Below are 24,198 nucleotides of genomic sequence, written 5' to 3'. Positions count from 1 at the left end.
AAAATACAACCACATTCATATGTTTATTTATTGTTTATGGAAAAGTTGAGCAGTTCCAACACACATTGTCTGGCATGCAAAACCTTAAATATTTTCTTTGTGACACTTTACAGAAAATGTTTGCCAAACCTGACATAAAGCAATGGTTTTCCACCTTGGATGAACATTTGATTCATGCAGGTTGCTTTAAAAAAGACCCATGCACGAGTCCCATAGGCTACCATTTAAATAGAATCCCTAGGTTAAGATCTATGCATGAGGCTTTTTCTTTTATGCACTCCATACTCCACTTGATTCAAAGTCTGCCATATTTTTATAACTAATATTCATGAATCATATCTCCATGTCTTTGACATTGATTTAGGTAGATATATGGGCAGAGACAATTTTTTTCTTAGATACATAAAAAATTAATTTCTGGTACAATGGAATGTGATGATAAATACTACTAATAAAATGTAAAATGACAAGTCAACCATTATGTATATTTCTCAGGGAAAGCCAAATGATTTTTTTTCTCTGAAGCTTTTGTTTAGAAATTGCTTGAAATTAATGAGTATAAATGATATTAGTTCTGGAAAGCAATTATTGGGCAATTTTCACACCCAACCTGGATTGGTTAGTGAATTTTGAGTAATAAGGGCTCACCATCAGATTTCATAGATTATCAAAAGTACCTGTGAGCCTATCATAAATCCATAAAGTGTAGTTAGTATATGATTGCATACTTATACAAACACACACACACACACACACACACACACACACACACACACACACACACCATCATTAAGTTATGGGATATGTAGAAAATGAATCCTATATTCTTAAAATATATTTATCTTTATGTTTCATTTGCAAAGGTACCTGTTTATTTTGTAGTCTTACAGAAAGAACCTCATAAAGCATAATTAAGAGAAACTTGCTGTCAAAAATATTAGAATGTAAGTGAAAAAAAGCATGGAGGAATCAACAAAAAAAGACATTTTGTTTTTTCTGACCCAATTCACATCCCAAACTTAAAAATCTCCATGTACTTCAGGACTTAGATTTGCCCAAGGAAGGTAATGGTCACTGCTGATATGTTACTTGGGTCTAGGAGCATGGAATCTATTTACTAGCCCTAAGGGCACAAAAAGATCCAGGGGTGATTTCAAATTTGGAATGCCAGGTGAGGGCATTGACCCATTAATGTTCATGAAAAACAACTAGAAGTTAGAATGTTTTCCATAAAGCCATAGTAATGTGTGCAGGGCATGCTCAGCATTCCTGAAGAAAATGAATTATTGCTATGCAAATAACATTACTGTGTGAGATTATATATGAATAATTAGATTTATAGTATAATCTCCTGGTAGGAAGAACAAATGTAAGTGTTAACTATTGCCTTAAGAATATTCAAAAAAATTTTCCTTAATCAAAATAATGTGCAGGCAATAAATTTTTATGTTTTAAAAAGGAAAGCCCAACAGACACATGCTAAAACCTGGAGAACTCTATCATAACTCAGTTTAATGCAGATATTATTTCTAAAATGACATGGCTTCCACTAACAAAATACTATCAGATTCAGCAAACTATTCAACATCTGATTGCTGATACCCAAAAGAATGTGGGTTCTTTGATCCTGGTAGGCAACCATGTGTAATGAGAAGAAATAGTTTCTATTAGCACCTCTACAATCTGTAGAAACCCAGATAAATAATAATAACCATTAACTGACTAAAATAATGCTCAGCATTTGTATAAAGATTTTACCAGATGAAGAAAATTAGATAGCCATCAAACTCCTGTTTGGTAGCTAGAACTTGTAGCTACAGCCTCATTGTCGAAATAGAGGACACAGTAGGTGAGAGAAGGTGAGTGAATAATTAAACAGAGAGGCAAAGATTGTAGAGTTACCTCAGCATTGTGGAGAGCAGCAATAAAAAAATCACAATGAAGGTCTTTAAAAGATTACCTTCCAACATCCCTAAATTAGGGACTTGATGTGTCTTATCTCAGTAAAAGAAATGACCTAATGACATATTGCAAAAATGAAATTCTCTCAGCCTCAGCCCTAAAGTATCCTTCTCTTTCTCAGAGTAAATTCATGTAAAGCATTTAGCATGGTGTCTGATATATAGTAAGCTTTGCACTAAATGGCCTTGGTGGTGGTTGTCATTAGTAGTGGCTGCCAATTTATAGTTTCCTGCACTCTGCACTTGGGGCAAATAATGTTTCCTCTTACCACTGCTTCCTATTAAGATTTTTTTATTTATTTTTATAGAACTGTTGATAAGCCTAAAGAAAATTACAAAAATACCTTAATTACTATGAAGAGGCCTACTTAGGTACACTGTATTGATGGTCTTTACCTCCAGACACACATGGCAAAAATCTTGATAAAATCTCAGTGTCCCATTGTTGTTGTTTTTTTGTTTTATTTTGTGTGTGGGTTTTTTTTTTTTTACTTTATTTATTTAGTTACTTTAATAACCATTGTGGGCATATTTTTGTAGACAGACTTAACCATGCCAAAATTTTTAGAACGCAATGGTCCAACAATGAATTACAAGGAAACAATGTGGCTGCAAACACTGATGAAGCAAAGTGAACCAACCCTGAAGGCTTGAAGAGTGTGTTGGAAATACCGTGGCCAATAGGTCCTGAAACAGTTCCTTAACTGCTGCTGCTATGAAAGCCATAGAGACAGGAAATAACACAGCACACATTAACCTTTCAAGTCCGACATTTCTGTTGGTAAACTCTCCAGGAGGCCAGTAGTATCTATTCTCCAAAACAGGTAGTCAGGTGTTAAATAGGTAATAGGTGTTTTATTAAGCACTGTCAAATTCATTCATTCAACAAATATTTATTGAAGACCTACTTTGGGCCAGGTACTGTACTAGGAACTGGAGGAAAAGTGCTGACTATAAGGCAGACAGGGCCTCTGTTTTTAAGTGGCTTATGTTTTTGAAGCTTTTTTGAAAATTGAATTTATTGGGGTGACATTGATTGGCAAAACTACACAGGTTTCAAGTGTACAATTTAATAAAACATCATATGCACCTGTATCATGCACCCAATGCCCCAAGCAAAGTATTTTTCTGTCTGTCTTTTCCCCCTCCCTCTTTTCCCTCTACCACCTGGGGAAGATCAGATGCAGGAAGTCACCCATTGTCAATACTATCATGAGAGTGCACCAAGGAATAATGAAGGCCAATGGACCTTGGGTGTTACCAAGGCTAACACCAAGCACCATTGTTCATTTTGAGATAGTGGTGGCTCAAAGCAATTTACTGACCTAATAGCCTCAAAGGAAATGTTTACTGGACCTTACTGATCTTTACTGATCATTATAGACCTTAGAGATGGTCTGACTGCTACCTGTTTGCCATGCTTTACTGAGGGCAAGATGTGTATCTAAAACTGAATAAAAGTGGATAAGGCCAGGTTTCAGCATACCTCTCCAAGAGAGAGGTCTCCACCTGGCCTCCCATGCCTTATCCTACCTAATAATAGACAAATATGCAAATTGACCATACCTCTGACACACCACAAGCCACGCCCACAAACCACACCCACCATCATATCAGAGCAAGCTTGCAAATTAACCCAAACCAAGATGGCTACAGCCACAGAGAGCAAGGTTTCCTAGGTAACAGAGGAAGCCAAGCTTTCCGCCTGCCCTTGCCAGGCCTAAGCCTCCACTCAAGCTACAAAGTTTCAATTATAGAAGGTAAACAAATTCAAACAAATGGCGGCAGAATGAAGCTTGAGAAAGCAGGCCAGGGTTGCTGCTGGCAACAGGGGAAGCAAAGCTTTCTGCACACCCTGGCCGGGCCCACCCGCTTAAGGTAACAAAGTTTCAATTATAACCCCAACACAAATGGCTGCCGGCCTCAAGGGAGCCCCAGGCTTGGCTCCGCTCCAGGCTACAAAGTTTCAATTGTAGAAGGAAAATAAATTCCAGATACCAGGGCCTCTGCTTGGGTTGCCAGGGGGTGTGGCTGGCCTGAAAACCACCACAGGCCCCTCGCTCAGGCTGCCCCATGCCTCAAGGGAACCCCCACCTGATCCAAGACACCCTTCGGGGCAAACCAGCTGCCCCCCACCCCTGTAGCAGGCCTCTATCCTATCTAATAAAAGAGTAATATACAGATTGATCATCACTGCAACACACAATATAGCTGCCCCCATGTGGTCAAAGATCCTGCCCCCATGTGGACACAAGATAGCCACCACAAGATGGCCAGCAGGAGAGGGGAGTTGGGAGGCACCCAGCCTGCAAGGGAGGGCAGTTGAGAAGGACCAGGCCTGCAAGGGAGGGCAGTTGGAGGTGATCAACCCTGCAGGAGAGGGCAGTTAGGGGTGACCAGGCCGGCAGAGGAGGGAAGTTGGGGGCAAACGGGCTGGCAGCAGAGTGGTTAGGGGGTGATCAGGCTGGCAGGCAGGCAAGCAGTTGGGAGCCAGCAGTCCTGGATTGTGAGAGGGATGTCCGACTGCCCGTTTAGGCCCGATCCCTAATGGGCAGTTGGACATCCCTTGAGGGTTCCCATATTGGAGAGGGTACAGGCTGGGCTGAGGGACAACCCCCCTCCGTGCACAAATTTCGTGCACCGGGCCTCTAGTAAATTCATATTTATTGTATACTATTTTCATTTGTGCATCGGCCCTTTCTTCATATCCTGAACCCTAGCCATGCAGGTCACGGCAATCAGACAATTAATAATCTGAGTTAATAATATATTCTATGGAAAATGAAAACAAAATAATTAGATTTATATTTCCTGAAGAGATGTGGTAAAGGAAACTATTTTGTACATTGGTCAGGGAAGAACTCTCAGATGAGGTGACAGCTGAGCTGATACTGGAAGGAGTCTTAAAAAATATTATCTATGGTAATGGAAGCTGAGTAATAATAACAGTAATACACTCTAGCATCAGGACATGGCTGGCAGCAAAACAGACATCATTTCACATGGTAAACAGAGACAAGAGATACAGAAACTCAAACAAAGCTAAAGGAAAATTCAGTTATGTGGTTCAATACAACATTAAAAATCAGGCAAAAGCTCAGGATCCAGAAGATCAGTTTAAATCCCCAAATGTGATCTGATTCCAAGACATCAATATTTGAACTCCAACTCTTTTTCTTTTTGTTAACCTCCCCTTTACTTTTCCTTTAATAACAACCCCATTATAGGGACTTACTTAGTGCCAGACACTGGCTAAATCTTTTTATACTATCTCACTTAATCCTCAAAACAATCTGATGACATAAATACTTTTATCATTTCTCTGTACAGATGTAAAAACTGGGATCCAAGGTTACTCAGTGAGAAGGTAGTGCATTTGAGATATAAACAAAGGCAGACTGAGTTTAGAACCCAATCTCTTAACCCTTGTAGCTTTTATATTTCTATCTCAAATTCCATTACTTAGAGAAACAACCCAATGCATAGAAATTATAGTCAAGGCCTTTGATTTTAGCTCTGGCTCAGTCATAAATTAGCCAGTGGAGCCTGGGACCTTGTTTTATCTCTTATTGCCATGCTTTCAATGTTTCTCAATTGCATTTAGAATAAATCAAAGTTCCTTAGTCTAGCTTTTAAAGACCTGAATCTGTTCTATTTTTTCAGTCTTGGTTTTGGTTTTGCTTTTGTTTTTCTACTCAGGAAGATATTTTTTTAATTCAATTTCTGAAACATATCATTTTTTTTTTCTTTCTTCTGAGCACAGGTGACATTAAGCCTATAGGTAGGTAAAAGGCTATGTCACAGATCCCACATTAATCTGATTATTTCTATGGTAGGCCAAAAAGACTAGAGTTCTTAGGATGCTTTTCTTAACATTTTTATACCTTCTTCTAATTCTCTGATCCAAAAATCATTATTTTCTGTTACTATAGAAGCACCCTTCTATTAATTTTTCAAATGAAATCAAAATACAAAGGGATATAATTCTACTTTGTGTGTCCTTCTCAAAAACAAATTTAGATAATTAGGCAACTTGACAAGGAAGAGTGAAGTCATAAATGCACAAGATCCAGGAGCTTTGGTTGCTGAGCTTTCAGTTGTTATTCTTCTTTCTCTCATTCTACTATTTGATATTGCTATGGGAATGCAACACAAAGTGATACTCAGAACTTAATTCAGTAAAATCTATGTAAATTCCAGGTGTGAATATAGCAGTAGGTAATTTGTCTCACAAACTGTAATTAGATACTTGGGGGGAGAAGGAGGGAAGGTGAAATGTGAAGAGGAGTAAAACTGGGGGGAGAGGAGAAACGCTTAGAAGAATGAGGAGGAAGATAAAGGAAGATAACATCAGTTTGAGTTACATATGGCAATTAGCCAGCACTCAAACTTCTAAGAAATGGTAGGAATTCCTTCCTTTTCACAGCAGCATAGTGTTCCATTGTGTAGATGTACTACAGTTTTCTAATCTACTCATCTGCTGATGGGCACTTAGGCTATTTCCAAATCTTAGCTATTGTAAATTGTGCTACTATGAACATAGAAGTACATATATCCTTTCTGATTGGAGTTCCTAGTTTCTTGGGATATATTCCTAGAAGTGGGGTCACTGGGTCAAATGGGAGTTCCATTTTTCGTTTTTTGAGAAACTCCATACTGTTCTCCACAGTGGCTGCACCAGTCTGCATTCCCACCAGGAGTGCACGAGGGTTCCTTTTTCTCCGCATCCTCACCAGCACTTGTCTGTTGATTTGTTGATGATAGCCATTCTGGCCAGTGTGAGATGGTACCTCATTGTCGTTTTGATTTGTATCTCTCAGATGATTAGTGACTTTGAGCATGTTTTCATTTGTCTCTTGACCTTCCTTATGTCCTCTTTCGAAAAGTATCTATTTAGGTCTGTTGCCCATTTTTTGATTGGGTTATTTTCCTTTTGTTAACTTGTATGAGTTCCCTGTAAATGTTGGAGATTAAACCCTTATCAGAGATAACATTAGCAAAGATGTTCTCCCATGCAGTGGGCTTTCTTGTTGTTTTGTGAATGGTTTATTTTACTGTGCAGAGCTGGCGAGCATTATGCTAAGTGAAATAAGTCAGTCAGAGAAAGATAAATATCACATGATCTAACTCATTTGCAGATTATAATGAACAACATAAACTGATGAACAAAAACAGATCCAGAGACAGAGAAGCATTGATCAGATGCTCAAACCTCAAAGGGAAGGTAGGGGAGGGTGGGGGTAAGGGGGAGAGGTCAACCAAAGGACGTGTATGCATGTATATAAGCATAACCAATGGACAGAGACACCAGGGGGGTGAGGGCATGAACAGGAGTGGGGTGGATGGGCAATGGGGGGATAAGGACACATAGTCAATACCTTAATCAATAAAAATAATTTTAAAAACTTCTAAGAAATGAGCACATAGCTATTCTTTTGTTTATCCTACTCCCCTTCCCCATACACAATTCTCCTGAGTGCTTCCCCATACTTTCCTGACTGCTGGGTTTTATTTATTTACTAGAGGCCTGATGCATGAAATTTGTGCAAGAGTAGGCCTTCCTTCCCCCAGCTGCCGGCATCGGCTTCCCTCTGGCACCCGGGATCCAGGCTTCCCTTGCAGCTCTGGCTTCCTCCAGAAGGTTGTCTGGTCTAATTAGCATATTATGCTTTTATTATTATAGATTTTTTAAAATATATTTTTACTTATTTCAGAGAGGAAGGGAGAGGAAGAGAGAGATAGAAATAACAATGATGAGAATCATTAATCGGTTGCCTCCTGTATGCCCCACACTGAGCCCTGTAACCCAGACATATGCCCTGACCGAAAATCGAACTGTGACCTCCAGGTTCATAGGTGACACTCAACCACTGAGCCATGCCAGCTGGGTGAGCACTGGGTTTTAAGAAAGACAAAAAAACTGAAGGACCTTCACGTACCCAAGGTTGCCAGGTTATCATGTTTCATAGTGAGGAACAGCACAGCATTTAGTAGGAAAATTGGGGTTCAATATTTGGTTCAGTCACTTATTAGATGTGTAATCCTGGGCAAGGCAGTTAACATTAATATGCCTTCATTTCCTCCTTTTAAAACAGGTATGGTCTTTTAAAATGAAGATTATTCTAATAACACCTTAAGTACTCTTCCTATCCCCTTTTCTTCAATAGACCTCAGCACTGTATCTTAGGTTAACCTAATAAGCTAGTTTTGTGAAAGTGCAAGTGGCTGCTCTTTTAAGATAATATTTACATTCTTATTCAAGTTATCAAAGCTTCAACTGACTTAATAAGCAATCATATACAGGGTGGGGGGAAAGTAGGTTTAAAATTGTGACTATGTGAAACAGAGTTTATGCTTATGTTATTTATTGTATTATTTTCCATATGAATAACTGTAAACCTACTTTTGCCTTCCCTGTATTTATTAAATGGTACAGGTGCTCTGCAGGATAATACATACATACATACCCTGTAGGAGCTAAATGACTAAAGAGACCTAAATAACAGGAAAAAAAAACTTAAGATAAAGAGATAGCTCAATGCAAAATATTATTCTACAGAGCTTAAGTACCATCTGAATTTCAAGGACAGCATGATGGGTTTATGATTAATAAAGAAGAGAAGGCTTCATGATGATGGTGGCACATGAGGGAGTCAAGAAGGATGGGATTTTGGCAAGGAGAGAAAAGAAAGGAAGGCATTATGGTCAGGGAGAGGGAAGGAAGCAAAGAAAAGGCATAATATGGGCTTTCCTGAAATTGTAGTAGGCCAGGGAGAATGAAATCATAAGGCAGAGGAGTGGGGCCCTTTGATGTAGATGGTTACTTGGCTACACCCACACATGTAATCAGCTGTGCTCATGGGGCTTGATTCCCATGAGCACAGCTGGTACCCTCAAATGCCAGAAAAATATTTAAGAATGAGGCGCTTTCCCTAGCCAGTTTGGCTCAGTGAATAGAGTGTCAGCCTATGGACCAAAGGGTCCCAAGTTCGATTCTGGTCAAGGGCATGCACCTTGGTGGCAGGCTTGATCCCCAGTAGGGGGCATGCAGGAGGCAGCCAACCAATGATTCTCATCATTGATGTTTCTTTTTATCTCTCTCACCCTCTCCCTTCCTCTCTGAAATAAATATATATTAAAAAAAAGAGAGCTGAAACCGGTTTGGCTCAGTGGATAGAGCGTCGACCTTGGGACTCAAGGGTCCCAGGTTCGATTCTGGTCAAGGGCATGTACCTTGGTTGCAGGCACATCCCCAGTAGGGGGTGTGCAGGAGACAGCTGATCGATGTTTCTCTCTCATCGATGTTTCTAACTATCCCTCTCTCTTCCTCTCTGTAAAAAATCAATAAAATATATTTTAAAAAAAAGAATGAGGCACTAAGTCAAACAAGCCTACATCATATTTGCAAAGGGACTAATCTTCCTGGCAGTCCCCCTTCTTTTTTTGAGAAAAAAAAAGAACCTATTAAAAATGTGCTTTAGCTTTCATTTCTTTCAGTGCAAATCAATAACTCTAAATGACTGTATGAGAGAGCAATTGCAAACTGGGTGGCCTAATTTCAGAGCAAGATTGATCTCAGAAACTGCAAATGACTGCTGTAAGTCCCTGAGCACCAAGAATATGTGCTGGTAGAAGACCCACATACAAACTCTGCTTGTATTAAATGTAAGTAATAGCTTAGAATTGAGAAGACACATGACAGCCCATTACAGATAAAGCAATGTAAGCTACAAATAAAAAGACTAACACAGGAAAGCTTCTCTAATCTGATGTAATATTCTTTTTAAAAATCTTTATTTTTGAAAGTATTACAGATGTCCCCCTTTTATCCCCATTGACACCTTCTAGCCCGCACCCTCCCCCGACCCCAGGCTTTCACCACATTATTGTCTGTGTCCATGGATTATGGATATATGCATACAAGTTCTTTGTTTAATATCTGTTCTTAAATTTGTTTCCCTAGCATGAGAGAAGTTAGGGTATACACATTTTCTTTGGAATCTTTTTTAATAGACCAAGAAAAGGTAGATGATTTTTCATCTGGTTAGAAGAGGTACCAGCAAAGCCCTGGTTATGACCAACAAACCAATTTGTCTTAAAACATGAAAGAGGTAGGCATGTGAAATTGTAAGAGCCAGATAAGAGGGGCACGATAGGCAGAGAAATCTAACTCAATTTTATAAGCTAATCCTCCCTTTTGATTGAACCTGGATCCAGTTGACCTATTTCCATCAAGATTGAGAGATGAGCAGAAAAGGAGGGGATTGTAACAGAGTAAAATGCTTGCTTGCTTTTTTTGTTGTTTAAAGTATTACATGTCTCCTTTCCCCCCCCCCCCATTAAACCCCTGGCCACTCCCACCCCCAAAGGCAAGCCCCCACTGCCCCAGTGTCTGTGCTCATTGATCATGCTAATATACATGTCCTTTGGTTGATCTCTAACCCCTCTCTCCCCTGCCTTCTCCCTGAGGTTGGATAGTCTGCTCAGTGCCACCTTGTGTCTGGATCCATTTTTGTTCAGTTCCTAGGTCAATGGAAACTAAGGAGAAAATAAATAAATGGGACTACATCAAAATAAAAAGCTTCTGCACATCAAAAGAAACCATCAACAAAACAACAAGAAAGCCCACTGCATGGGAGAACATACTTGCCAATGCTATTTCAGATAAGGGTTTAATCTCCAAAATTTACAGGGAAATCATACAACTTAACAAAAGGAAGATAACCAATCCGATCAAAAAATGGGCAAAGGACCTAAGTAGACATTTTTCAAAAGAGGACATAAAGAAGGTTGAGAGACATATGAAAACATGCTCAAAGTCACTAATCATCCTAGGGATGCAAATCAAAACAACAATGAGGTACTATCTCATGTTTGTCAGAATGGCTATCAACAACTCAACAAACTACAAGTGCTGGCGAGGATGCAGAGAAAAAGGAACCCTCGTGCACTGCTGGTGGGAATGCAGACTGATGCAGCCACTGTGGAAGACAATATGGAGTTTCCTCAAAAAGTTAAAAATGGAAATGCTTGCTTTCTATGATAGCTTTCAGGATAATAGTTCATTATATAGATATACTAATTAACATTATGCACAAAGTAATGACTGTTTTTCAAAGATTTGCAGGAGTCTGCAGAACCAGACTCAGATCAGTAGGGGTCCATAGCCCAACTGAGAACAAAATAATTTAGAAATTTTCAGCTCTTCCTTGGATATTTTTCCATACCTACCTGTCTAAGGCCCATAGCCATCGCTTCTTCTATCAATAAAAGATGCCTGACTTCTAGTCAGGTTAAGATGGATTTGAGGATTAGTTCTTTCATATTCTTAAACTGGGCCTTCTCAAACAATACATTTTTTCTTTCTCAAAAAGAAAACAAACAAAAACCCCTTACTACAGCCACAAACTACCCCACATATATCCAGCATATCTCTGTTGCTCATTCTATGGAGATCCTGTGAGAAGAAAGGAGACCCAGTGCTTCTCATGAAGAAACCCTCTTAGTATATACATCCCAGTGATGGAGAGGTCATTAATTAACAATGCTATTACTGCCATTATATTCAGGTAAAACAGGCTTTTAATCTTTCATACGTGGCTTGGAGCTTACCTCTAGGTTGCTAAATCTGAGATATATTTCTTCTCTCTGATGCTACAACTCTGCAGTGTTAACCATTATATTAGGCCTCATGTGGAGGGCTTCATGAGAATACTATAAATAATAACAAGAAACAATATCAATAATGCCTCAGCACCTCTCCTAAGGGGGATCCCAAAGCATATTGAAGCATTCACTTATTAATCTACTAGAGGCCCAGTGCACGAATTCATGCATGGGTGGGGTCCAGCCGGCCCACCCTGATGGGGGCCCATCAGGGGTAGGGTGGGGCCATCCAGGGGGAGGGGCCACAGGAGGGTCCATCTTGCTCAGTCCTGATTGGCTTAGGCCCACTCCCTGCAGCCGATCAGAGGAAGGCACTGACCCCATCATCCCCTCGCTGCTGCTGCCTCTGGCCTCCCTCTGCAGGAGGCAACCCAGCAATCAGGGCAAGGCGATGCCACTATCATGCCTCTGCTGCTGCCACTGCCAGCTGCACGGCTGCCTGAGCCTCAGCCCTCACAGCCACCGTGGTTTGCCTGAGCCTCAGCCCAGCCCTCGTTGCCTGAGCCTCAGGCCCTGGGCAGTGGCAGCTGCCATCTGCGGCTTGCCTGAGCCTCAGGCAGTTGCTGCGGCTTTGTCTGGAAGGACACAGTGTGTAGTTCCCACCCACCTGCTCATGCCTCGCCAAGCACGCAGCCCTTCCCACCTGTGCGCACCTGCAGCACACACAACCTCCTGCTGATCCATCGTTACGGTGTGATGGCATGATGACCATTAGCATATTAGCTCTTTATTATATAGGATACTGTACATAACATTCCAGAGTGTTAGGAAGCTGGTATTATTGTACTCTTTTCTTACCTGGTGGCAGCAATAAAGTCTCCTAATTCAGCACTTTATCTGCTCTGCCTGTAAGCAAGTTTACCGATGAACTCACATGATACATCTTAAAAATAATTAATATGTGACCAACTTGAGTTATCTAAGCAGCAACACAGAAATGACTTATACCTAGGCCTCAGGGAATTTCACACTTTACCTCCTAATCTCAAGAACCAGGGCCATCTCTATTTCCAGCCAGTTAATCTGGCGATCAGGTTTGATGACACATTCTATATTTCTATGGTCTAAAATGAATCACATTGTTGTCTTCCTGTCTACTTTCCTCCATACCTCAACCTGTGGATCACATAACCTAGTAAAAGTAGAATAAAATACATGCCAAGGACCAAGACTGGTGACAGAATTTGTGGAACCTGGTATAAAATGAAAATGCAGGATCTCTTCTTTCAAAAGTTAATAAGAATTTCAAGAAAGCAACATCAGAGCAAACTGCATGGGTCACACATTCATGATGCCAGCCCTGCCAAGTATGTTCCTAAAGAAATACATTCCTTTTATAAAATAATTAAAACATGACATTTTCAAAAGAAACTTTAGCAAAATGAAGAGGAAACAAAATAAAATGATAATAATAATAATAGTATAAAGTAAAATTTCCAAAGACCAAGTTTATGATATAAAAATCCTGAATAAAGCAACTTAGGTGTTTTCTCAGATATTGAAGCCCCCTCAAAGTTTCTTAAGATGATTGACTTAGTCCATTAGGGCTGCTATAACAAAATACCATAGGCTGCATAGCTTATAAACAACAGAAATATATTTCTCATAGTACTGGAAGTTGCAAGTGTTCAAGATCAGGGTGCCAGCATGGTCAGGTAAGAACCTTCTTCCAGGTTACAGACTTCTTATTGTTCCTTCACATGTTGAAAGGGGTGAGGGATCTTTCTGGTGCCTCTTTTATAAGAGCACTAATCCCCCTCCCAAAGGCTCCATCTCCTGATATCATCACCTTAGGGGTTAGGATATCAACACATTATTTTTTTCAGGGACACAAACATTCAGTCCATAGCAATGATCACACTCTGATTAGGTGGAAAGGGTACATAGAAGTAGTGTCTGCTTCCCTCCTTTTATATTTCAGCTCATCTCTTAGTTCTATGGCCCCTAAGTGTGACCCTGACTGAATACTTCTTCAGAACTGGTCTCCCTTCCATTTGATCCCACTCCAAAACAAAGGTCATTATCCTACAAACTCAAAACATTTTAAGGCTTGTTCCTCCCTTACTCCTAGGGACTTTGTACTCAGAAGGAATTCCTGACCTAAGACTCTTCCTAGCTTACTGCACAACTCCAGGGCACTGGAAATTGATGCCTTTGAAGCATCTACTCTTTAACCTGCACCTCTATAGGCTTGGGTTATTAGCTCTACCAACCTCATTCAAGAGAAACCCCTCTGGCTATAACCACAGGAACAATCCACCTTTCATTCTTGTCATATCTTAACTCAGCAGCAGCAAATATGCATGCAAGAGAAGGAAAGTATTTTCCTATAGAGCTTCAGGGATTTTTAAGCACCTTATGGCTAAACTACACCCTCTTAGATCAGCTGGCTTTCTAAATTATCCAGCAGTATGAAGTCCTTTTAAAGCAAAATATCTAAAGCAATAAAAATAATCATACTGCTTAGAAATTATGGTACAATGGTTCACATTTTTTAATGAAGTGATTAAGAAAAAACAATCATAGACACAACAGTATGGTGTAATTACCAGAGGGAAAAGGGGATGGGGGAGGTGGAAGAGGATATAGTGTATAAATGACAATTAAAGGGGCCCTAGCTGGTTTGGCTCAGTGGATAGAGCCTCCACCTGCGAACTGAAGGGTTCCGTGTTCTATTCTGGTCAAGGGCACGTGCCCGGGGTTGTGGGCTCGATCCCCAGTAGGGGGTGTGCAGGAGGCAACTGATCAATGATTCTCTCTTATCATTTATGTTTCTATCTCTCTCTCCCTCTCCCTTCCTCTCTGAAATCAATAAAAATGTATTTATTTTTTAAAATGATGATGAAAGGAGATTTGACTTTGGGTGGTGAACACCCAATACAATATACAGATGATACATTATAGAATTGTACACCTGAAATCTATATAATTTTATTAACCAACATCACCTCAATAAATTTAATACACATAAACACAGGAAAAACAAAAAATTAAAGATATGAACTGCTTTGGTCAAATGAAATTATCAGTGGAGATGAAAACAGATAAAGGCTGAGATGCTCTTGTTAAAAACAAGAGACTGGGTGTGTGCATGAGTTGCAAACCATTGGCCACCAGAATTCCTCCTAATGGTGTCTCCGTGGAATGCCTATGACTATAAAGAAAGCTACAGAATGAGAGTTGAATCTTCTCATGTTTACAGATGGTAAAAGTGAGTCCCAGAGATAGAAAATTAATTGTCCTAGGTTAGTGTGAGACAGTAGCACTGCCAGGAATATTAGAACCCAGATCTCCCTCTACGATTCAGCATATTCCAGGAATGTCTTGTACCTGCCAAGTCAGCTAGAGCTAGGTGTGAATAAAAGCAGCACTCTCTTCTTTGTTCCCTTTACATGGGCCACAACAGGACAGACTTTCAAAAATACAATTTACCATGCTTTCTGCAGAATACTTGTGGAGAAAAGAAAAAAGTACTGAACTCTTTTGTATGAACTTCTTTTCACCCCAGAGAGCAACTTTGAATCACTTTACGTTCCAGAACAAATGTTGTATTTCAAAGTTTCCCCTTTTTAAATTACCTTCTTGCTTTCTGGTAGTTTTTCACTAATAGGGAAATCTAACTCCTACTAACAATGCACTGTTTGGCACAGGAAACTCTCAGTGAAGAAAATATAGAAGTGGCTGAAACCAAAGTTAACTCCTTACATTTCCTTCTGGGAGACAGCTTCTGAATCCAAGTGGAAGTAGGGTAAAGTCATTGTTCTGGGCCTAAGAATGCTTTAGAATTCTTGGGGAACATACTTAAAAGAGTTCCCAAGTGATAGGTAAGATTTAACCCTTTTGAAATAATTCCATTTTCTTGGTGGGAATGTAAAAAATAACAAGTATTCCAGCTTATAGAGGAAATACCTACATACAGGGTGGGGCCAAAGTAAGTTTACATTTGCTCATATGGAAAATAATACAAAAATTAATAAATAATCCAAGAATAAAATCTGTATTTCACATACTCACAACTATAAACCTACTTTTGCCACACCTTGAATAAGGCATGTGACCAGGAAGAGGCTGCCTGACACCCAAATCCCCTGAAGAAAGTATCAAAGTAACTCATTTTCTGAGGAAACTCCATATTGCTTTCCACAGTGGCTGCAGACAACTGTGTAGTGATTGAGGGTGCTTGGGGGATGGAGGTAGAAGAGAGTATGGGGGGGGGTGTAGATGGTGATGGAGAAAAACAAACTAAAGAAAAAAAGTGACTTTGAGGCTTATTTCAGCTATAGTGAGAATTATAGACAAATAATACAGGCTGATTGTCCTCTCCTCTGCCCTTACCATCTCCAAGCCACAGTGTAGTAAGCCTCTGACCATATCTACAGGTTCCAAAGCTAGATTAGATCCTCTCTTATACTCCCATAACCTCATTGACTTTTTCTTTTATAATAGCCCTAATACCTATAACTACTTGGATGATATTCGCCTTGCCTGACAAAATGGAAACTTCATGAGGACAGCAACTCTGTCTTTCTTATGTGCCACTGTACTTCCAGCACATATGACATAGAAGAACTTCAAGAAACATATATTGAATTGAATTGATTCTATGCTTTAAAATATCAATGGTTTTATGTACCATGATGGCAAGGAGGGAAAAATTACTTCTCTGAGATGTTTATTTATGATTTGAAGACTTACCACTATTAAGGAATAAAAATCACTGTGGTTTACTTCTTCTCTCGAGTCAAGGTCTGCTATGTGAAAAATATCCTTATCTATGGAGTGTTTTAGAGGTAACACTATTTCCTTTGAATACATTTTACACATATAGCATTTTAAAAATAGTTTGCCAGCTGAATTAATTCAGTCGGACCTATTGGCCCAGAGCAGAGAGGGGGAATATCCCTCCAACTCTGTGTTAGTATAATTGTCCCTGGATACCTTTTGCAGGTCAGAACATAGCCTAACTCGTATCCTCCTCACTTCTGTTCAATTCACTGTCCAACAAGAACAGTCACTCTACAGAATGTACAAAGAAAAGAAAAAGAGGAAAAAATTAGGTTATGAGTTATGCTAAGAAAACTTGTATTTGATGTGCTAGTGTCCACATTGGCATGCTTGACTTTGATTGGGGTGATTGAATCTATGATTCACATCACTGTAAAAATCAGAAAGACATTAAAACATATACCAAGGTTGCAATTTATTGGAGAAAAATGAACATTTGTACTCATAATGATGAATATCTCTGTTCCATTAGAAACTTAACCCTATTTTCTTGATTCATTGTTCATCTTATACTAAGCTTGGCTTCTGGGTCTCAAAAGAGAGGCCACATGCAGTTCCTCAACCTTCTTTCTGAAACTGGGTACATGATGAATTTCTTAGACTAGAAAAAATAAAACAATTATGTAACTCTTTTTCATCTGGGATGTTTTGTTAAGGACTTTGTCACTAATGATGCCAAAATATCACATATAAAGATAGATATCCTCTCTAATAAAAGAGTAATATGCAAATTAACCATCACTCTGCTACATAAACCACACCCACCAGCCAAGCCACGCCCATCAGCCAATCAGGGCAAGTATGCAAATTAACCCCAACCAAGATGGCTACCAGAAGGGAGGCTTGGGTTTCCCCAGCAACAGAGGAAGCCAAGCTTTCCACACACTCTGGCAGGCCTAGGCCTCCGCTCCAGGCTACAAAGTTTCAATTATAGAAGATACATCAATCCCAAGAGAAATGGCTGCTGGCCATGGAGCCAGCAGGAGGCTTGGCTCCACTCCAGGCTACAAAGTTTCAATTGTAGCAAGTAAATAAATTCCAGATACCAGGGCCTCTGCTTGGGTCGCCAGGGGCGTGGCTGGTCTGCAAACCACCACAGGCCCCTCGCCCGGGCCTCTCCACACCCCAAGGGAACCCCACCCTGATCCAGGCCACCCTTCAGGGCAAACCAGCTGGTCCCCACCCGTGCACCAGGCCTCTATCCTATGTAATAAAAGAGTAATATGCAGATTGACCATCACTCCAACACACAAGATCAAGATAGCTGCCCCTATGGGGTCAAAGATCCTGCCCTCATGTGGACACAAGATGGCCACCACAAGATGGCCAGCAGGGTAGGGCAGTTGGGAGGGACCAGGCCTGCAAGGAAAGGCAGTTGAGAGGGACCAGGCCTGCAAGGGAGGGCAGTTGGAGGTGATCAATCCTGCAGAGGAGGGCATTTAGGGGTGACCAGGCTGGCAAAGGAGGGAAGTTGGGGGCAAACAGGCTGGCAGAAGAGCAGTTAGACATCAATCAGGCTGGCATGGGAGTGGTTAGGGGGTGATTAGGCTGGCAGGCAGAAGCGGTTAGGGGAAATCTGGAAGGCAGGCAGGTGAGCAGTTGGGAGCCAGCATTCCTGGATTGTGACAGGGGTCCCAGATTGGAGAGGGTGCAAGCTGGACTGAGGGACACCCCCCAATGCACGAATTTTGTGCACCGGACCTCTAGTTGTAATATAATATGATATATATATACACACACACACACACATACACTAGAGGCCCGGTGCACAAAATTTGTGCATGTGGGGGGGGGGGTTGTCCCTCAGCCTTGCTGCACCCTTTCCAATCTGGGACATCCTTCTCACAATCCAGGACTGCTGGCTCCCAACTGCTCGCCTGCCTGCCTGCCTGATTGCCCTAAATGCTTCTGCTTGCCAGCCTGATCACCACCTAACCACTCCCCTGCCAGCCTAATCGATGCCTAACTGCTCCCCTGCCAGCCCGATTGCCCCTAACGGCCATCCCCTGCTAGCCTGGTTGCCCCCAGCTGCCCTCCCCTGCAGGCCTTGTCGCCCCTAACTGTCCTCCTCTGCAGGTCTGGTCACCCCTAACTGCCTTCCCCTGCAGGCCTGGTCACCCCGAACTGCCCTCCTCTGCTGGCCTGGTCCTCCGCAACTGCCCTCCCCTGCAGGCCTGGTTCCCCCCAACTTCCCTTCCCTACAGGCCTGGTCTCTCCCAATTGCCCTCCCTGCAGGCCTGGTTGCCCCCAACTGTCCTCCCCTATAGGCCTGGTTCCCCCCAACTGCCCTCCCCTGCTGACACACTCACCCCTAACTGCCCTCCCCTGACGGCCTGGTCACCCTAACTGCTCTCCCCTGATGGCCTGGTCACCCCCAACTGCCCTCCCTTGCAGGCCTGGTCCCTCCCAACTGCCCTCCCCTTCTGGCCTGATCGCCCACAACTGCCCTCCCCTGCTGGCAATCTTGTGGTGGCCATATTGTATCCACATGGGGGCGGCAATCTTTGACCACATAGGGGCAGCCATCTTATGTGTTGGAGTGATGATCAATTTGTATATTACTCTTTTATTAGAAAGGATATATGAGATCTTATCTATCTAAATGTCTATTTTATGCCAAATTCTTCTCTAGTAGTAACTTGGTTATCTTCCCTTTCTCTGGGCTGCCATAGCATCTGTGTTTTCTTCTATAAGAGCACTTCCCACATTGTACTATAAATGCCTGTTGATTTGTTAATCTCTTCAACTAGATAATAACATCCTTAAGATAGGGACAAGTCTTTCTCATCTCTGTAACTTCTCAGCCATGCACAGTATAAATAAATGTAACCTTTCAGTGTGGTAGCTATGGGAAATAAGCACATAGTCCTATAATAATGGAGTTGTTGAAGACATTTTTGAACTCTTCTTTTGCAAATTCATTCAGAATCCATTTACAAGCCACCCAAGAGGAGCATTCACATTATTTTTAACCTTTTGCACTCAGATGTCGAGTGTGTCTCGACACGGTAGCATTAGAATAAAGGAATCGAGAAAAAAAGCAAGCGAGTGCAAAGGGTTAATCACACCTAAAACACTGCCCAGGAATGATGAATTGCTAAAGGATACAACAAAATATAGGCTGTACTTAAATATTAAAATGGACACACATGAATAAATCTCTTTTTCTTATTCAGAAGAACCCTGCTGCGCCTTGGGAGTCAGCATTGTGAGCTCTGATTAGAATTTGGCAAGTATGGATTGCTAGTTTACAGAGAGATCTTTCTAAATAAAATGCTAAATTAATTAGAAAACTAAATTTTGTAAATTGTGTGTAAGAAATATTTGTCATCAATCTATTGATACTCCTGTAGCTCTATCAGCTTATAGATATAGGAGAGGAAAAGATGATGTGGAAAACGCCTATCTTCCTCTACCACAGAACCTACTGTTTAGGTTACACTTAACTCAAGAATGAACAGGGCTTACCCCAAAAGTACTTTCCTTCTGATACATACTTAACTCTCAATGAGATAAGTGCAACATTAGTTGTATGTTGATGTTTCCCTTATTAAAATAAATGTGCTTTATGTTTGAAAAGAAATGTTGTGTTATTGTGATTTATTATAAATTAGACTGCATTCTGGAGGGCTTTCTCTTTTAACCATTAGTCCATCTACAGAGATTGACCAATAAACCTGTAGAAGGTTGAGGCATGCTCTTTTGGACTCATAGAAGTTTTTCATGTGAACCTTCTGAGCAACAAAGAAGCATACCTATTTTCCAAAATGTCAATTTTACTTTAAAATGAGTCACTTTAGAGCAAAGAAAACTTTGCTTTTCTTAAATGTTGATCTCACTCTAAGTATGCTAAGGATATAATGAACTTACATTTTATAACTAGCATGTTTTGTACTGTAAAACCATAGCCAACTTATGCTCCACAGGATTTTATATGAGGGTTTGAGAATTCATACATTCTTTGACACTTACATAAAGAGCCATTTAGCATTACTTGAACAGTATGTATTTCCTGTAATATGTGCTATATAGATAACTAAGTAATGTGGCTATTGGTATGGGTTTCCAAGTCAGCTGCATTACATCATGTCTCAATATATTCTCTGCTTATAGTTTACTCTATTTTCAATACCAGATGATGTCTGATTTATCTTTTTGTAACTAACATACAGAGTCTGGCACATAGTTTGTATTAGCAGTTACCATTTTTTTAGTGCTTACTATAGCTAGGCACACACATAGGTTCCTGTTGAATAGTGATTACATCCTTGTATAGTAGGTATGAGAGTCCAATTGTATACATGAAAAAACCAAGGCAATTAGTGGTTGAGTAACTCACTCAAAGTCAGACAGTAATTTGTGCTGGGGAAACTAAACCCAGGTCATTTGATTGCAAAGCCCATTCTCTTAAACATCATGGTAGACTTCTAAGGGTAAATGTTTGTTGAACTGAACATAATAAATTTAAAGACACTTTCATGGATTAGGTTTTATTTTGAATTTTCCAATAGAGGGCAAAAATGTGTTAATTTCATTCTTTTTTTTAGTAACATCAACTCAGACAGTTGAATATAATGACTTTATTTTCTTTGAGTTGTGTTCTTTGTTTTAAAAAATAAATAGAAGTAAAACAGAATTTTAAAACTTTAGGTCTTACATTCCCTGATCATTTGGTTTAGTTATTTTCTTACCTATTTATGTCATTTTTGGTAATGAGTTTTTTAAACATTTTATGCTATATCAGCCTGCATCTTACTATTAAGCCCATCTTACGATTTATGCATCTTTTATAACACCCAGAGGAATAGGACTACTCTTATGATCCTAAAATAGAAAAAGGTACTTACCCATTTGATTTTAAAATAAGCTAAAAAAAGATAGTTAATTGTATAAAGATAAAAAATGGTCCATATATATTGGGGTCCAACACTACTTACTTATGACTAGCAGTGAAATAAATCAAGGCAAGATGTGTTGCAAACACTCATTGCAATAGGGCTACAATCAATGAACTTGCTAATAGCCTTTCCTCTTCAAGATTTTAACATATGTTTATCTTTAGTATTCATATATACTAGAGTTCACTTTGGGAGCAGGTAGCATAAGTTCTCATGATTTTTTAAATCTTCATTTTCTCATTTTCCTATTTTTTTATTATCACCATTATAATATTTACATTTCCTTATTTAGTAGCCATAATTGCCTTATACCATATCCAAGAGACCTAACACTTATTAAGCACATACTATGTGACAGTGACTTATATAAAATGTAACACTCACAACCTCTCTTTATAGCCAGGACAGAAGCAGGTAGAGGAACAAAAAGAAAGAGAACTTAAATCTGTTCTGGCTATTATGCTAGGTACTTTCCAAATTATTTACCTAGTCTCCACAATATTGCAAAGCAGGTCTTATTACCATTTTGGAGATGACAGAAATAAGACTCAGGGATACTGACTTCCCTAAAACCACAAAGCTAGTTAGTCACAGAGGCAGAATTTGAATATATGTCTTTATGATAGCACGTGTTAATGTATCCTGCTCTTAAGATGTGGACATCAGAATAATATTTCTCTGAATTCTTATATTTAAAAACCCCCAAGACACAGAGAGATTAGATAATTAGTCTTAGATCACATAAAAAGTTAATTAATTAACTAGAACTAAGACCTGAGAAAGGAATCCTTAAGCAGTGTTTCCCACTGGACATCATATAACTTATAGACTATATGTGTCAGTTCTAAGGAGGCAGCATAGACCTCATCAATTAAATGTAAAATTTAGATTAATGAGATTGTGATGTTGATAACTTAAATATTAGTAATTTAAATCCCAAAGTCTGAAATTAAAGTTCTCATGGCAAGATTAATTTGTGCTAATTGTACATATATATTACTTTGCATTCTTTGCCAGGCTGTAAACCACCTGCTTTTAAAGACAAGTTAATGTTTATAAGAGATGAAACTTGAGAACTTTCAAAAAACACACTCAGTATGAAATATGAGTGATAATTAAATGTTATCATAATATAAGCTTTCATATAAAATGTCCTTGATTCCACTTTTGCAGCTTCATAAAGTGCATGCTTAGAAAAAAAAGAAGAGAAAATTTGGAAATCAAGGGCCTTGCTGCCGGAAATATTTTTAGTAACTGATAAAGATTATAATTTGATACTTATTTGAGTTAGATATGGCTGTGGATGGAGAGGGCATGTGGTGATGGTTATAAAATATACATGTTGGTCAAGTCAGAAAATACACATAATTTATCCTATGAAAGGAAGTGCTTTGTTTTGGAAAATCCACACTCGTCACTTCCAAACATATAAGCCAATTTTAGATTTATTCAAAATAATGGAGACTATATGCTGACATAGTATCATTAATTCAAGAACAAAAAGTTATTGAGTGCTAATAACGTGCTGGTCATAGTTTCTGGCACTGTGGATACATAAATGAATCCAGAGACAAAAACCTCTTCCCGCATGGAGTTTATATTCTAGTGGGGAGAAGGAGTTACACATTAACATGAAATATGACAAGTAAGGAAAAATTTTAGTATGCAAGATGTTGGTAAGGATAATGAAAAAAATAGAGTAGGCAAGGAAGGAGTCAATGGTTCTGAGTGTTTACAATATTAAGTGGTGTGGTTGGTATGGCCCTCACTGAAAAAGGAAGGTGATATATGAACAAAGAATTGAAGGAATATGGGGACCCAAGTATATGGATATCAGTGGAAGAGCATTTCAGATAGAGAGAACTGCCAATGCAAAGCCCTAAGGTGACAGCATGACTGAAGTGTGAAAGAACTAGATGAATCAAAGTGACTCAAAGCTTTTAATCTGAGGAATGGAAAAGATGGATTATCCATTCGCTGAGAAGTAGAGATTGTATAGAGCAGTATTTTAAAAAAAAAGATCAATTCAATTGATGACATGTTGAACATGAGATATCTATTAGACATTCAAACGGAGATGATGAGTAGGAAAGTTGGCTATAGATCTTGGAGTTTATGGCAGAAGTCTGGTGGGAGAAATTATGAAGTTATTAATATAAAGTTACTTAAAGCAAGGAAACAGGATTGTATTTTCAAGGGAATCAGTGGAGAAAGATAAAAGAATGAGTCTAAGAACTGAGCTCTGGGGCAGGCCAATATTAAAAATTAAAAAAAAGAGGAACCAGAAAAGTAAACTGAGATGAAAGCTCCACTGATATCAGAACTATAATAAATAGATCCTAAAAATGCTAAATTGGTCTGTCTTTCTTTAGCATTCACAATAAAACCTGCAGGCCTGAATTTTCCCAAATAGGTAATCTTGGGTGGTTTATTATTTTTTAAATTGCCATGAATCAGGAATAATATGTTTCCACTATACCATTTTGAAAGTACACTGATAATATAAATTTAAAACTTTTACATATTACTATAAACAAGGTTATTTGAAAATATGTATAGATCTATACATGAATAAAATATGTATATATATATACATGTACATGAATATCTATACATATCTATCCTATGTTATTATTATATTATGTATATAAGTTTTGAGGTATATAATATTGCTATTAATGATTTAAATTATAAATCAAAAAATAATGGAAACTTTTAAAAAATAACAATATCTTTAAAAAAAAAGTCTCATGAGTAGCAATACTTATACCTGACAAATTAGATTTATAAGTGAAGGACATAAAAAGAGATAAGGAAGGCCACTTCATAATACTAAAGGGAGCAATCCAACAAAAAGAAATAACTCTGGTAAACATATACACACCCAA

General features: G+C 39.3%; 1 protein-coding gene across 1 annotated transcript in view; it reads right to left on the bottom strand.

The window, feature by feature from the left end:
• IL1RAPL2 (interleukin 1 receptor accessory protein like 2) overlaps window positions 1-24,198 on the bottom strand; it is a gene marked incomplete at both ends in the record, with an annotated part of 1,477,463 nt that overhangs the window by 984,485 nt on the left and 468,780 nt on the right. The gene's annotated exons all lie outside the window — the stretch shown is intronic.

The sequence above is a fragment of the Cnephaeus nilssonii genome (genome assembly GCF_951640355.1).
Source record: "Cnephaeus nilssonii genome assembly, chromosome: X".
In the NCBI taxonomy this organism is placed as follows: Eukaryota; Metazoa; Chordata; class Mammalia; order Chiroptera; family Vespertilionidae; genus Cnephaeus; species Cnephaeus nilssonii.
This window is presented reverse-complemented; position numbering and strand designations above follow the sequence as displayed.